At 44.8% G+C, this 17,466-nt stretch overlaps 1 long non-coding RNA gene and 1 pseudogene across 1 annotated transcript; both read right to left on the bottom strand.

The window, feature by feature from the left end:
- Window positions 1-4,878: 4,878 nt before the first annotated feature.
- LOC119290277 lies at window positions 4,879-6,541 on the bottom strand. The gene is made up of 4 exons (XR_005141852.1): window positions 5,572-6,541; window positions 5,389-5,487; window positions 5,172-5,311; window positions 4,879-5,055 (listed from the first exon to the last, which is right to left on the bottom strand). It is a non-coding gene; the product is annotated as an uncharacterized LOC119290277 (long non-coding RNA).
- Window positions 6,542-7,458: 917 nt separating this feature from the next.
- Window positions 7,459-11,559, bottom strand: LOC119355334 (annotated as a pseudogene).
- Window positions 11,560-17,466: the final 5,907 nt, after the last annotated feature.

Here is a 17,466-nt window from a genome sequence, read left to right as displayed (position 1 = left end):
ACAAGGCCGCCAGGCCGCGACTACCTCCCTGACCACGGCGGCAGTGCCCCTGGACGACTCTGCGGACCCGGTGCCCGAGGCCTTGGAGGGAAGCGACGCTTCCAGCATTGGTCGGGTTGTCTTCCCGGCCTCCTCGTCGCACTCCCCTGCCGTCCTCTCCACCAACTTGCCGGACATGGGGGAGGCGTCGGCCCCTTCCCCGGCTGCTCCAGGTCCCCTCGCGGACGATCCCCCGCCGGCTGTGGTGGCCCCCGAGCCCGGCGCCACAGACCCAGAGGACGACCCGGTCGACGCCGGCTCCCTTGCCCTCGGCCCCATCAACTCCGTCGAGCTGGTCACGCCAGCCCCTCCCGTCGACCCTCCAACCTCTCTGGGGTTTGGAGGTGGTGGAGGAGGAGGTTTTAGAGGAGGTTTTGGAGGAGGGTTTGCATTCGACAATGATGGTGGTGGCGTTGGGTTTGGAGGTGGAGGAGGAGGTGGTGGTGATGCTTCGGCCAACGGTGGTGAAGATGCTTCAGCCTGTGGTGTTGATCCTTCGACCGGTGTTGATGCTTCGTCCATCCCAAATGATGGTGAAGATGGTGCTCGTGCTATGGCCGGTGGGCGGGGGAGGGGGGGGGATGTTGGCAACAATGATCATGCTTGATTTGATCATTCCCGAATGTGCTTCGATCATGTTTCATTTTGTTTGAGTGCATATTCATAGCGATAAACTTGCTACCTCTTGATATTGCACATGATTTTGGATGTGAACTGTTGCGGCATGCTTATTTTCTATCAATTGTGCGCATCAATTTGATGCCTAGATCATGTTAATATTTGTGGATAAAACATTTGTGGTACCGAGAGGGCTCCAGCGCAGAACGCATACTGTATTTTGCGGTACAGGTTTTACAGTATCTGTTCTGCCGAAGACCTCGCGGGCCTGCAAATCCGTATAAGTATTTTATGGGTTAGAATAATAGCGGCTCTAAGGGCATCTCCAACGCTAGCCCACAAAACGGACACCGCGTCCAACTGCTAACAGGGAAGGCCAGTCTGCGAACACGGACGCGGGAGCCAGACATCCAACGCTATCCGCACATATTTCAAGCTGTATTTAAATCAGACAAAATTAATGCAAACCAGCTGATTTTCATACAAATCAAACGAAGACATTTACATTTCAGACATATTTCAACTAAAGTATAGCGGACTAGGCTTGTCTAATCAAACCTAGTCTAATGCCGGCAACGAGAGATCTCCATTCACGCGACATGTCTTCCCTATGTTCGGGTCTGTCGCTTGCCCGCCTGCAGCCTCGCCCATGGTACTGATGGCCTGGAGCAGCGACGGAGGTGGAGTGGTGAGTTGCCTGGCTCGTATCTGGTGGGCTCGATGAGCCACTCAGACGGCTTTTATGCCGGAGAACTTCTTTTCCTACTTGTCGGATGTCATGGTGTAAGGAGGAGATGGGGAGCGGAGGTGTGGTGCGGTTCTTGCCCAGCGTCTGGCATCGTTTAAATAGCGGGCGGACGCGAGCCAACCAACATTGTATATAATGCCCGCCCGCTCGCGGACAGACATGTGGCCGAAATAGGTTTCTCGGCACACACGCATGTTTAATGGAGGTATACGAGCAGTCTGAAGCCGTTTGAATGCAGCGAGGAGGCGTGTTCTGCGGGGCGTGCCACGCGCAGCGCTCTCGGCCGGCGCGCCGCTTCAATGCCGGCCGTAAGAGGTCGGGTCCGCTCTAGGCCGGTGTCAATGTGAAGCGGCGGCCCTACCAGCAGCATAAACGCGGGCAGCAGGCGTCTGACGGGATAAGGTTGCTTTATATTCCTTTAGTTTGTTATCTAGGTTGTTAACTGATGTCAGGAAGGTATTATCTTCCTGCACATGTTAGGATCTCGGCAAACAGTGGCCGGCCTTCTCTGTTTGCTAAGGATCTTCGCCACACTAGCAGCCAGATCTAGGAGTGTGTCACTATATTCATCTTTAAGCACCATAAGTCACCATCTCAGGTTCAATCACTTAGACTGTCATCTGAACAAGGAGCACGCTCTGTAAATTAAAAATGTTGAAACAAGTGGTCTTGAGAATTCATAAGGAAAGGATGTCATGATCAGGGGAAATTTCAGTAATGAAGTTGCCAATGCTGAGAGAACTTCTAGACAAGGAATTAGTCTTTGCATCGATTTTCTTTTCACCACTCAATGAAATTTCCGCCGAAGCAAAGTTTTGTTCTACTTCTACTAGAGATGCAAGATGGATTTAGAAAAACTGACAGTGTTGAATTCCATGATGTTGGACTGATTATGTGGAGGCCACTAATTAGTAGTGATGGATTGGATTTGTTTGAGGAGGGGGGCGCTATGTCAGTAGTAACACAACGTGATCATTGAGAGAGATGACAAGAGTATGTAGTTTGTACTACTGCGTGTCGGCGTGTGCACCAAACTCTGAAATGTATTTGCTGCATGATTTGGTACACAAATAAAAACTCAGCAGGGCTTCAGTTTGTATATGCTTCTAGATTTCAGAGGCTGTAATTATGAAAACTGATTTTCTTTCTACTAGAGAGGAAGAGGATGGTGCGAGCTCTACAGCAGAACAAGGGGAAGTTAAGGATTGGAGGCATGTGTTGTTTCTTTTCAGTTTCTTTAGTGTGGGAACGCGTTCAAACCAGTCTGCCAAGTGTTGATAGTTACATTATATTTGATTGATGATCAGCAGAAGAAAATGATTTATCAAATCCGTCATTCATGTCAACAGTGATTTGTCTAAACTGTTGCAGGTTCATTAGCATGTTCCAAACTGTTGTAGGTAAACAAGAACGCAGTGAAGAAGAGAGGACGTACAGAGTTCGCCACCAAGGATGTGGACGACGCCCTCGAGGCGGGGTGCAGGGCGCGCTGGCGCAGAGGTGCCTGCCCCTGCCGGAGGCCTCCGCCCCGCCGCCTCGGACACCCGGCGGAGGGCAGGCCGGGGTCGTTCGACGGGAGGCGGCCAGACTAGCAGTGGGGGCGCGGCGGCGATCGGAGGAGAGAGCGGCTCGGGCCAGGGTCTCCCGCGACTGGGGGCGGCGGCGGCCTCCGCGGCTAGCAAGCCGGCCTCGGCTCCAAGTGCTGATAGTTATATCTGGCTCGTTTATGCCTGTAAGCCGGCCTCGCAAGCCGTCCCGAGCGCGATTTTAGGACTTTGTTTTTCGCAAGCCGAAAATAGAACCAGCCTCGGCTCTGAGTTTTTCCGACCTTTCCCGAGCCGAGCATCCTCCACTTGCACTCATGCTTCATGGCCTCTCCCTTGCTTTTTTTTTCTTTTGAAAAAGGTGTGTATTATATTAAATAATCAACATAGGTTCATTACAATCATCATCGACCAGTCGCAACACGCAGGCTGGAACTGAACCGATCAACACACCCTTACTCACACCACTCCTACCAAAACTAGTGAGAGCGTGGGCAACCCTATTGCCATTTCTAGAGATCTTAGCAATAGTAAAATCAGGGAGTTGGCCCAGCAAACTCTGAATTTCCCTACACAAGCTACCAATGGGAGATCTATTAAAGTCCTTTGAAGAAATTTGTTGGATGACATTCACACAGTCGCTCTCAATAACTACTGGCCGGTCTACGAACTGCATGGTATCTCGGATTCCTTCAAGACAGGCTTCAGCTTCGGCCGCCTCAGCACTAGCACAGTTAGTGATTGTGTTCCAAGCAGATTCAATCACCGCGCCATTTGTATCTCGTAGAACCGCCCCCCAAGCTCCATGGTTTGTCTCCTGAATAAAGCTTGCATCAACATTTAGTTTGAGCCAACCTGAGTTAGGTCTTGCCCATTGATAATCTGCAACTCTCTGTTTAGTCTCACGGAATGAAATGTCTGGCATCACTTTTCCTTTTCCTTTAAAGTCAGGTAGCGACTGTCCCGCTCTGATCGCCGCATAGGAGCTAGCATAACTTTGTAGGAATTCTGCTGATGCCTTTATTGTATCTTTCCCGTCACCAAATATAATGTTATTTCTCAGGTGCCATGCTCGCCACCAGATGAAAAGGAGGTGTGTACGCTCCTCCTCATTCGCCTTATCAAGAGTTAGAAGGACCCACTCACGCCCCGTACATGTAAGATCAGTGTCCCGGGGAAGGTTCCAGACCTCACGCATGGTGTCACGCAGGGCTTTAGCTTTTGTGCATCTCATGACTGCGTGATATCCATCTTCTGGTTCCATCCCACAGATAGAGCATGTAGGGAATAGCTCCAACCCTTTCTTATGTCTACTTGTCTGAACTCCGAGTGATTCCGTCGCCAGTCGCCACCCAAAATTTCTAATCTTGGGAGGAACATTTGCTTTCCAAAGCACGCTCCAAATCTTTCTTTCTCCAGTTGGCGCCGTACTGCTTTGTCCGAAATCTCGATTCGCCTCCTTGTCATTAACGGCTAGCCTGTACGCACTGCGAACCGAAAAGACACCTGAGCGTTCAAAGTGCCATGCTATAAAATCCTCAGAGGTAGACTGTGGGAGGCGAATTTTTAGCACTTCGTCAACATCATGAGGTAGTAATATTTTCCTAATCAGTTCCTCATTCCATGTCCTTGTCACTGGATCGATCAGCTCGGAGACCCACTTTATCCTAGTATGAGATTGTTTCCCAGTGATTTTTAAATTTCCCCTTGGGATCCAATTATCTCTCCACACTCTGACTTTATCACCTACACCAATCCTCCAAACGATGCCTTTCTTAAGGAGATCCAAACCATGACAGATTCCTTGCCAGCACGGTGACGCGTTCTGGATAAAAGCAGTATCAGCAAGATTGCCATGTGGGTAATATTTTGCCTTTAGCAGTCTCGCACATAAGCTGTCCGGATGGAAGAAACGAGTTTGTGTCAAACGCCTGAACGATCACACCGCAAGTAATGTGAGCTCGGTAAACATGTGCTTACCACTTCTGACGCTGGCACATCGTCAATTTTGAGCTCTAGTAAGGGCGTACCCAAATGCTGAGAGCTCACACACAGTGTGGACTCCGGGGGCAAGGGAATTTATAGACGTATTTGCCTTGCTTTTTTCTGCAAAGAGGTTGTCTTGAACTCAGGAATTCCAGGACACAAGTGGAGATATTTTACCACTTTTGAGCTTTCTTAGTAAAAAAGAACAAACAGAAAAGGAAGATTGGCCTACTAACCTTTTAAATGGTCACTGCAGGACTCGGAGGCTTGACTCACTCAGAATATCAGGATAAATGTTGCTTTTACTGTTACCATTCATATAGAGGAGCTATGTCCTGAATGCCAACTGTGAAACTCACAGTTGGTTGTAATCGTTCTGCAGAGAGTAATGAACTTATGGTCAGAAAATGGATGAGGCAAGGGAACTCATGAATATATGTGCTTAATAATTACCTAAAACTGTGAAGGATGCCGGTGAAACGTCAGCTCATATGCAATCAACCCAAGATGGAAGTTGGTTACCACAGCATCAGTACTTGTCGGAACATAAACCTGCTTGTAGCACAGACTGATTAAGTCCATGAACAGAGAATCATCACACACACTGATATTGTAAGAAATGTGTTTTAGCATTACCGAAAAAGGCTTTCGCCCCGCTTTATAAATAACCGGCAATGTTTCTGTAACACGAAGATTACTGATAATTATCATATTGCACACCAGCAGAAACCATTAAATTAGTCAGTATGGCATACTATGCTATGGAAAAATTATTACATTAAGTTTTTCACAATATTTGTTTTGTCTTACAGTTTTAAAACTTTGAAATCTCTACCGGTTAAACACAGAAGCAATGCTTAGGAATATCATAGTTATAGACAATGGATCTATGTCCTTGTCACAACCAAATGGATAGTCTGGACCGAAACTGAAATTAATTGTCCTTAATCTGGTTACCTTGTCCCCATTCAAAAGGAAAATCTTATTTGCACATAAACATGATAGTGCTAATTTTGTATGCGTGACAGAACATGAAGCCGTAGTAAGAGTATTAACTTATGATGGGCAAAGTTTAAAAGAATCATGATGGGCTAATGCAAAGGTCGTTATTTAATCGATGTTGCTAATCATTAGTCCTGTGAAAACTTCTTATGTTCAGTCACCTAAATGCTCCAAGATTTATTTTGTTTGATTTGATACATTTCCCGTAACAAGATATTTTCTGTATGCAATCTGTCCCTTCAAAGAATGTTGTCACGATACAAGCAAAACATATAGAAAATGCTGTCACGTAACCGAAATAATACATGTTACTAGATTTTCTCTTCAAATGATAAAAAAAAAGTTGACATGTCAAATTCGCTGTCATGTTACACTCATTTACAAAATGTAACCACGCTAAAAGTTTTTTTTCTGATCCCCTTGAAAATATTGCTTGATTATCATTATGTTACAATATTTTTAAGTTTCATGCACTGATACAGTGCCAATATGGCAGGAATACATAGCAAACTAGCAATATGCCTTCGTAGTGTCAATTGATACTTCCAAAGTGCATTGCTTCCTTCTATGTTAAATATTCAAATATGAAGTCAATGATGCCTACTTAAGAGTTATGAGTGACCTATTACCTCCTAGTATAGGTAGTAGATCACCATGTTCAATCTAAACTGTTGGATCAAAAGGAATGAACAGTCTAGAATAGTTGAGGAGCATCTTAAAATTTCTCTGCAACAGCCCAGAATAGTTTAGGAGCATCTTCAAATTTCTCTATCATTCCATAGAAAAAGGTCAGTTAAGAATTATAGGGAGGTCGTATGTGTGTAAATACAGAAACACTGGACATACGTACCATTGATTGTCCCGAATTATCGTGGCAAAGTATCAGCAGGCTGGACACTGGAATGTGATGTCATTCTAAGCTTCAGAAAGCTCATACACTTGATCATTCAGAGGGAAATGAGAAATAAAACCAGATCCTACACCTTCACTTCGTATTGCCGCTTACTTGAAAAAAAACGAGTTTCTTCATTTTGTTGATACCTGACAGCTAAAGGTAGGTGCATCAGTATGCATGTGGTAGAAGCATTATGAGAAGATAGGTGCTACTTGATACTTACTTTTCAATCAAAATTGGCAAGCACACAGGATCAATAATTCAAATTAAAAGCAGAACTAGAGGCAAATTTGCAGAATCGATCTGATTTATTGAAAAAAAAGGACCAATTATTCACAAGCCTGCTTCCTGTCCTGAAAGAAGATAGCAGAATGCATGGCATTAAATTTTGATACATAAGCAACTAGATTGCAGATTCAGAGGTGCAAATTGCTTACCTGATGAGATTATGTTAAAAAAAGGTAAATAAAAATAGATAGATTCATCTATAGGTCCATCGATCAGCTGTCGCCTTAGTCTTTGTATTTACCATGCAGCTGGCACATGAAAGGTGTAATACATCATTTCAGAAGTATGTGCGGAACAAAAGCTACCACGCTTCCTGCATAAGAAATTTAACAGTTCTGGTTAGAAAAAAGGAAGCCGCATAAGAATAGATTATAGGGCAGCTGTATGTGTAGATACAGAGATACAGAAGTCATGAATGGAATGTGAATGAAATCATATAAATCATAGATGTAGAGCTTGCAGCGAAGTGGGGAAGCCCTGCTCTGGCAACCATCGGAGTTTGGGACAACTGAGGATTACTAATTCTTTGAGAGAAGAAAGGCGATGTAATCCTTGAGGGAGGGACTGCAGAACCGTGCAGCGATAAAATTCTAGTTTCTCGAGGGAGGTGAGGAGCTGAAGTGCATTCTCTTGCTCTTCCGTGAAGCCTTTTGCCCGCTTATCAACATAGAATTGCAATACGTGGAGGGTGGCGGAGAGGTGGTTGCAAATGGGGGCAACAAGAACCGCCGAGATGCTATCCACATTCAGTTTCTCCAACTGGAAGGAACCCGCATCCATTAATTTGGTCCTTGCTACCTCTGAGAGAAGATCTGCTGCTAGAGAGTTGCCGTTCCAGTTAAAGACCTCCAATTCCTTGAGGTTGACTGTGATGAGAGGATTAAACCCATCCATTGTTAAATTCTGATAGCCTACTAGCCTTAGATGGGTGAGAGACGTGAGGTTTGAGAGCAAAGCCATTGACGACATGCTTGACTCTCCGATAATATTTAGTTTCCTGAGGGAAGCAGGGAGAGGATTGGTCATCAGAGCTCCTCCTGCTTCTCCCATGGGCCACCGAGACAACAACTTGCCGCATTCAAATATTTCTAATGACTGGAGCGACGTGCTGTCATGGAGTCCTCCATCCTCCGCAGGCAGAAGAACCAGGCCATTCGAGCACCCGAAGCTAAGTGTCCGCAGTGAGCTAGATGATGGGAACTGTATTGCTTGTTCCTCATCGTCTTCACTGCCATATATCTCCAGTTCAGCAAGAGCTGGGGAACTATTGAAGACTTTTGACAAGAATTTTCCGGTAAAATGAGAAACATCTACACTGAGACTCTCAACTTTATCCATGTTGTGGAAGACAAGACTGCCATCCAGTTCTCCAAAGAACATGCTGTCGCATCTTCTGACATCTAGTTTTCTCATGGATTTAAACTTTTCAAGGTATGTCCACGAAATGTGTGATACATCTCCAATTTGCATATCATCTACTTCACCCACATTGTGGAAGGCCAAGGCACCAGAATACTTGCTAACAACAAATTCTTTTCCATGGTAAGACAACTTTTCTGAACCCTTGTTAACAGCAAAATTTGTTAGTGTGGAGGTGTGAGGCATGGGGGGCAGAGACAACTTGGGGCAACCATTAATGCGAAGCCTGCACAAACTGGCACAAGAGCACTCCGAGAAGGGCATCACACATAGATTGGGACAATTGCTGCAATCGATGCTTTCAAGACTTGGAAACATATGGCAATTATGCTCCACAACCCACTCCACAAGATCTGACAAGTCATGAAACAATACTTTCTTCAACTGCATAAGACATTTGCCTGTAACACCACCATAGTTAGGACCAAACTGACATCATATCTAGTTAGTCCAGAAATGCTCTTCAAGCTGAGTTCCCTGAGATATGGCAGGTGCCCAAAAGGTGGAAGGGTTCCCCAAGACACGCCGTGCAAATGGAGAGTCTCCAAATTGTCCACCCGTATCTCAGGATACAACCAACTAGGACAAGTGGTACCACCATGATTCATGATGCCAAGTGTTGTAAGGTTAGAGTGTGGTTGAAGAGCATCAAGAATATCAGCATCTATATCAGTTGGTTGCGCTCTGCCCCAAACTAATGTCAACTCTTTCAAATCCCTTTTCAACACCAATTTGGCGCCACTAGCTTCTTCCTTGGATGCCACATTTTCAAGATTATGTATACTGAGTGCTCCCCCAAGCTCTCTCAATTCCCCCAACTCTCTTAAATCAAATCCAACACTTTCTTTCTTAACATGGAATTCTTTCAGCTCATGTAGATGCTTCATCTTTCCAACCTCAGGAACATTGGAGTGGAGTTCTTTCTTAGCAAGAAAATCGCGTAAATTCACAAGGCGGCTAATGTCCTTAGGCAAATTAGAACTACCGTACCAACTACTTAGGTCCAAGAATTTCAAGTGATAAAATCTGGATAGTGTGCTAGGTAAAGTCATTTCTGTGACATTGGGTGATCGAATTTGCAGGTACTGAAGGTGGATAAGTTTTGAAAAGCTTCGTGGCAGAGATTCAAGGGACTTCACTGCTATAACTAGGATGCGCAGGCCTTTTGTTTCTTTAAACGTATCTTTTAAGATCTCAACGATTCTTTCTTCATATTCTCTAAAAATCATCAATGTCCGTAGATTTACAATGTCTATCCTTCCTTTTAGTTTACCCATTTCTTCCCTAAGTTTTTCATCATATCTATTCTCTATGGTGATGGATAGGTGCCGAATAGATTGTGGGATAGCCTCAGCTCTAACATCTAGATCACTTATATTGAGGCATTCTTGTGCAGAGACAATCCGAGATAGCACATGCATTAAATCATGCATTACATAGTATTCATGAAAAGGAGGATATTTAGAAACCTCCTTCATGAGAAAACCATTTTCCATTAGATCTTCCATGTAATTCTTATCGCTTCGGTGGCTAGAGTCTATGATGCCTATTGCAATCCAAAAACGATTAATTCCTGAAGTGCTAAACCTAAAATCTTCAGGATAAAGGGAAAAATATGAGAAGCATTTTTTCAGATCGAAAGGGAGGTAGTCGTAGCTAATTTTCAAAGATGGTATAATATCATTATCAGTTTTCTGGTTTCGCCACTCATGATTGTGAAGAACTCCATTCCAATGTTCCCGGGAAAGATTTTTCTTCAATAGTCGACCAACTGTTTTGGCTGCTAGTGGGAAGCCCTTTAACTTGCTTGCAATTTCTCTTGCAATACAAGCTAAGTCATCTTCATAATCCCTGGGCTTATGTTCACCAAATATACATGCTTCAAAGAATGTGAAGAAGTCATTAGACTCCAAGCCTTGCAGTTCTACTGAATCAACTGTTTTCATCATTCTTGCTAGTTTTGGGAATCGAGTTGTGACAAGTATCATGCTGCCTTTGGCATCCCCTTTTGTGAATGGAGCTAGCAAGGTTTTCCACTCATCCTCACTATCGCATTTCCATATATCATCCAAGACAATTAAGAACCTTTTGGTCTTCAGTCTCTGCGCAATGGATTTTTGAAGTCTGTCTAGATTGGTTGTTTCAATTGCAATTTCATTGTCAGTTGCAGGTATGCAGTTAAGAATCTGTTGGGTGAGTTTCAACACATCAAAATCAGTTGATACACACACCCAAACCATAACAGCAAAGTGCTCTTCAGTCCTACCATCATTATACAGGTGTTGGGTGAAAGTTGTCTTTCCAATACCCCCCGGGCCAACTATAGGAAGAACAGAAACAGTTTGACTGTGATGTGTGCCACTTGTGATATCATTGACAATTTTCTCAAAAATGTCTCTCCTCCCGTGCAGTGTATCTTGTATAATTGTGGACCCTATGTGTGGCCGTTTTAGGGTGACGGCTGTGCTGCTGCTTGGAACTTTGTTGAGCAAATCAGAGATGGGATCACACAAAGAGTGTATGTCATTTATCACTGACTTAATTTTTCTGGACATGGTGACTCTGTCGAAATGTAACTTATCGACATCGCCATCATCATCAGCACTAGCAGTAACAGAGTTGGTTGCATAGTGGTGTGGGCTATTGGCAACAGCAGTAGGAGCAGAATCATCATCTTGCGCACGCGAGCAAGAAGAGCATGGGAACCAGTTACCGATGGTGTGGCGAGCAGCATGGCCACCATGGCGAGCATGGCCGCGGAGGCTATCGCCGAGATCCGGCGCCGCATAGTTGGTGCCGTCGAGCTGGTCCTGGATCTTGAAGTAGTGGAGCTCATCCAGCGAGTCCTCCGCCTCGTCGGCCTTCTTGCTCAGCTCCTCCAACAAGGCCTGCAGGGCGGTGACGTTGCTCACGTCCCTCCCCTCGGCCACTTGCAGCAGCCCTTGTGTGTGCAACAGTTTTGTTTTGATCTGCTGGGAGTTGTGGCCGAGCTCAAGGCTGTGGACATACGCGGCCACAAATATTTAACTAACAAAAGCTTAAAATTTCATATTGTCCATAGTTGTGTGTAGGACCAAGACGACGACTATAAGAGGACCTTTGGAAAACTTGTCTTTGCAAAGTGCTTGAAGCAGCAGCATATACGCGTGCAGCCAAATGATGTAGGGTAATTTAGCTTTGCTTTAATGATCAGCTAAAGTCACCAAAAGCAGGGAGGAACACTATAATTAGATTTTTAGCCTTTAAAATAAACTACACTTTCTTTACTAAAAGCGGTGATGAGATACGATTTGGAGCTGCTGGTGCACTGCTAGCTACCTCCTTGCAGGTCAGGTAAGGCATCTGTCAGCTCCGCCACAGTGGGGATCAAACCCGCACAGCCGCGGCGCTCGCAATCCGCAATCCAACCGACCCAGCTCGCCGCCAACTCCCATCTCACCCCTCCACCAGGTTTCGCCGTTCTTCCAACCAAGCTTTGCAGTTGCCATAGCTATTACAACCGCAACATCAGCCACCATAGTCGTTACAGCCAAGATCTGGTTCACATCAAAGTATAGGAAAGCAGTTGCGGAGTAGCTGATCGTCCCAGCCTCTAGTAGCCGGATTTATCAAATCCGTCATTCGTGTCAAAAGTGAATGTCTAGAGTGTTGCGGGTTAATTCGCATGTTCCAAACTGTTGTGCCCTAGGAATTACTGCTACTTGTGTGCCTTCGAATATTTGATTGCATCAGGGGACATTAACATACGTAGAAGATGGAGTGAATTGCAAGAAACCACCACATTTGGGGCTTATCTTGCAGAAAACAACGTGGTCGCTAATCATTTGCAAAAGTCACCGCGGATTCAGTAACAGTTTTGCAGATTGCACTGAACATGTAATTCCACGCGGTTGAGGGCGTTTCCGACATGGGGGGCCCAATATGCGTGACGTGGCGTAACGGACGCGCTGACGGCGCCGTTTGAGCGTACATCTTGTCGAGCCGGACCGACCGACCGACGGCGCCCGACCAGACCAGATCTGCTCCGTCCTCTCCCTCCAGCTCCAATCCATGGCGACGACGAAACCTAGCGGCGGGGGAGTTGCTACCGGTGGGGATGCTCCGAGCGGCGGTGCTGGAGATCCACCAGAGTTCTGCGGGAGCTCCAATCCGTCGAGCGTGCTGCCTCTTCCCCAACCGTCGTCGCCGCCGAAGTCGTTGGAATACGCGACGGCTACTGCGTTCACCCAGGTGGTGAAGGCCAATCCGACGGGCAGCCACCATTTTGCCTCCTCCTTCGGCGGTGTGGAGTAAGTCATCCTCCTCCTCCTTTGTCATTTCCCCGGTTGGTATTCTAGGGTTAGGGTTGTAGTGTTAGGGTTCTATGGTTGGTGTTCTTGGGTAGTTGTAGTACGGCTAAGGTTGTAGTGTTAGGGTTCTAGCATTAGGGTTAGTGTTAGTTGTTAACTAAATTTTCAGTAAACTGTTAACTGTGTACTGAATTTATTGAACATTGTATATTGTTAACTGAATTTTTTGAAGACTGTTAAGTGGATTTTAACACTGTTAATTGAGTTTCTGTTGCCAATAATTTTAACTCTGTTAACTAAATATTGTGAACACTGTTAATTGTTAACTGAATTTATTGATAATTGTATGCTGTTAACTGGATTTTAACACTCTAAACAAAATTTATGTTGCCACCAATGAGACCTCTTAACAATAATTGTGAACACTGTTAAATGCATTTTATCTGAATTTGTAGCTTGGATGATGAAGAATGGGAAGTGAGGTTCCATTTCCTAGACAGGGATAACTTGGAAAGAACAATCTGTTTATCAGACATAACCTTCTGGAATCTCATTGCCCTAATAGAGGTAGAAGGCTATAGTTCAAGGGATTTTATGTATTATGTTAGAGATCCATGAGTTGGTGTGTTAGGAATGGAAGAATTAACTGATGATGACAAGGTGGAAGAAATGTTGGATGACATAGCTAGTAAAGGAAAGAATGTTGTTAACATTATAGTTATGAGAAGTGATGCACCTAGACCAGTTGATTTGAACATTCGACATGCTTATGAAGAGCAGGTTCCTTTGTCAGAAATAGGTGTACCAGTTGTCTATGAGGTAGACAATTCAGGAGTTCTTTTCCCCAGTCCAGTGAAACCCCAACCACAGCCAGTCCAAGTAATGAACACACAGGAGAGCTCTTGTTTGTTGAAGCAAAAGGGCCCAAGTGAACCTGAGTTTGCTTTGGACAATGGTAATGAGAGGCATGAGTATTTCATGGAGATAGACTAAGAGCAAGAGCACATTGAGCAGATGATGGAGCAGAAAAGAAATGAAGAAATTCAGAGGTACGGGAGTAATATGATACAAAGAGAGAAGTACAAGGCAACAAAAAGAAAACTCCCACAGCTGCTTGCTGAGGAGTTCACTGATAGTGAAAGTGAGGATGAAGATCTTGAAGATGAGGACATATTGGCTAGGTTGGAGGCAATGAAGAGGCATAGGGGTGATCCACTACATCACTTTGAAGGAGACACTGATGTAGAAGAGCTATATGGACCAGATGAGGAGGAGGAGAATGAAGGAAGAGATGAGGAGGAAGGACAAGAGGAGCCAGTAGATGAGGGCTTGAGAGGAGGAAGCGGTGTAGGAGGAAGCAGTTTAGGAGGTAGCAGCAGCACAGGAGGAAGGAAGAGGAGGGGGAAGGGACCAACAACAAGATCCCATGCAAGTTTGGATCAAATCATAGAGCAAGACTGGGCACCTTCATCTGATGAGGAGAGCAACCCAGGTGACTTAAGTCAGGAAGAGAATGATTGTGCTCAGCTTCCACCATTTAAGCTACCAAATGGTAGGAAGAGCAGGGCCAAAAAGAATAAAGTTAGGGTTTGGTATGATAAGGAGAGGGAAAACCCACAAGAACAATTTGTCAAGCAACTTTGTTTCCTAGATGTCCAGCAGTTCAGGAGGGCACTCCTAACATTTCACATCTCACAAAATAGGAACTACTCATTTCATAGGAATTGCTCAGATAGAGTTATTGTAGTTTGTAGTACAGATGACTGTCCTTTTTTCATTGCTACTTCCAAAATTGCACATGAGAAGACATTTTGCATGAAGAAAATGAACTTGTACCACAACTATCTTGCTGTTGGAGAGAGCACCAAAGTCACTGCAAGATGGTTGGCACATGAGTGTGAGCAACAGTTAAGGTCTGACATAAACACACCAGTCCAGGCAATAATTGACAATTTGAAGAAGAAAACATGGAATTGAAGTGTCCATTCACATGGCCTACAGGGCAAGGAAAGCAGCTAAGGAAGTTGTCCAAGGAGATCAGAGGGCACAATACACTAGGATAAGGGATTACCTCCAAGTTGTGCTGGATACCAATCCTGGAAGTAGATCCATTGTGACAACAAAGTATTTAAAGCTTCATCCTAGCAAAAACCCTAGATTTCATGGCTTGTTCATGTGCCTCAATGCTTGCAAAGAGGGCTTCCTAAATGGTTGCAGACCCTTCATAGGTACTTGCATAATTATTTTCCCAACATATTTGCCATTGCTTTTGTTTATGTTTGGTGCTAATGTGTTATGTTTGGTTGTAGGTGTTGATGGTTGCTTTGTTAAGTTGACAACAGGGCAACAAATATTGGCTACAACTGGAAGAGATGGTAATAACAACATCTTTCACATTGCATTTGCTATTGTTGACAAGGAGGACACTGTCAGCTGGTCCTGGTTTCTAACCCAGCTCAAGTATGCTCTTGGTGGTGAGTCAGGAAAGTATGACAAGTACACTATCATATCTGATAGACAAAAGGTACCTCATACATCATAATTCTTATTTTTACTGAAGTTTTACCATGCTTAGTACTGTCAAATAGTGTGTTGTTATACTATATTTTGAACACTAGTTATTTAAACAGGGCCTTCTTAAAGCCATAAACAATGTCTTCCCAAATTGCCCTCAAAGATACTGCCTTAGACATATTTATCAGAACTTTCAAACAGCTGGCTTTAGAGGTGAAGAGTTAAAGAAGTATATGGATCAGGCTAGTTATTCATATACTGAGCATGGTTTTGAACAAGCAATGGAAGGCATGAAAAGAGAGTGTGAGGCAGCTTGGAAATGGCTTAGAAAGATACCCAAGCATGCATGGGCTAGACATGCCATGGACAAGAATTGTAAAACTGATTTGGTTGTTAACAATATTAGTGAAGTGTTCAACAAAATGATACTTGATGTGAGAGGGAAACCAATTAAAACCATGGTTGATGGCATCAGAACAAAATTGCTAGTTAAGTTCAATGCCAATAGGACCAAGACTGAGACAGCCAAGTGGCAGATATGCCCAACATATGCTGAGAAGTTAGAAGAAGCAAAACACCATGCTAGATATTGTCAGTCAATCAAAGCAGGACCTGATCTATACCAGGTTAGCAATGGAGAAAGCACATATGCAGTAAATCTGCAAGTGCACACATGTGGGTGTAGCAAATGGGACATGACTGGTGTTCCTTGCAAGCATGGTGTTTCTACAATTAACAAGGCAAAACTTCATCCAGAAGATTTTGTTAGTGATTTCTTCAAGAAACCAATGTACCAAGCAGCCTACAATCCAATTGTGTATCCTGTGCCTGGGCCTGATCTATGGCCAAATACTGGGACCCCTGACATAGAGCCACCAGTTTTCAGAGACAAGCCAGGAAAGAAGCAGACTAAGAGGAGAAAGAATCAGTTTGAGAAGCCAGCTCCCAAAGATACTTCAAGGATGGCAACAATAACCTGCAGTAATTGCAACTTGACAGGGCATAGGTACACTAGCTGCCATAAAAATCTGAAGCCAGCCCTAGCAATGAGAAGGAACCAACACCAGGTTAAATCTTGTTTATATATGTTGTCACTGCAGGTTAAATCTTGTGTATATTTAATAATATGTTCTAATCTGTCTATATGTTCTCACTGCAGGAAAACAGGAGAGTTGATGCACCAATGGCAGCTCCATCTGCTCCACCAGCAGCAAGGGCAAGAGCTCCTGCTGCAACCAGTGCAACACCAAGGACAGCTGAAAGGATCGATATGGTTGACTAGAGGGGGGGTGAATAGGCAACTAACAATTTTTAGCTTTTCTTTAGCAATTTAAACTTTGCATCAAAGTAGGTTGTCTAGATATGCAACTAGGTGAGCAACCTATATGATGCAATATGGATAGGAACACAAGCAAGCAAGATATATGAACCAAATAAGCTTCCACAAGTAAAGGCACGACATAACCAAGAGTGGAGACGGTGGAGACGAGGATGTGTTGCCGAAGTTCCTTCCCTTTGAGAGGAAGTGCGTCTCCATTGGAGCGGTGTGGAGGCACAATGCTCCCCAAGAAGCCACTAGGGCCACCGTAATCTCCTCACGCCCTCACACAATGCGAGATGTCGTGATTCCACTATTGGTGCCCTTGGAGGTGGCGACCGAACCTTTACAAACGAGGTTGGGGCAATCTCCACAACTCAATTGGAGGCTCCCAACGACACCATGAAGCTTCACCACAATGGACTATGGCTTCGCGGTGACCTCAACCGTCTAGGATGCTCAAACACCCAAGAGTAACAAGATCCGCAAGGGATTAGTGGGGGGAATCAAATATCTCTTGGTGGAAGTGTAGATCGGGGCCTTCTCAACCACTCCCGAGCAAATCAACAAGTTTGGTTGGCTAGGGAGTGAGATCGGGCGAAAATGGAGCTTCGAGAAATAATGGAGCTTAATGGTGGAAGAGTTAAGTCAACGGGGAAGAAGGGGACCCCTTATATAGTGTGTGGAAAAGATCCAACCGTTACCCACCAACCAGCCCGCGGCCAGCGGTACTACCGCGCCTGGCCAGCGGTACTACCGCAAGGCCGCGCGGTACTACTGCTTGCAACCAAGCGGTACTACCGCAC

Source organism: Triticum dicoccoides, chromosome 1A (assembly GCF_002162155.2).
Source record: "Triticum dicoccoides isolate Atlit2015 ecotype Zavitan chromosome 1A, WEW_v2.0, whole genome shotgun sequence".
In the NCBI taxonomy this organism is placed as follows: Eukaryota; Viridiplantae; Streptophyta; class Magnoliopsida; order Poales; family Poaceae; genus Triticum; species Triticum dicoccoides.
Note: the sequence above shows the minus strand (reverse complement) of the source record. Positions and strands in the feature narration are given on the sequence as shown.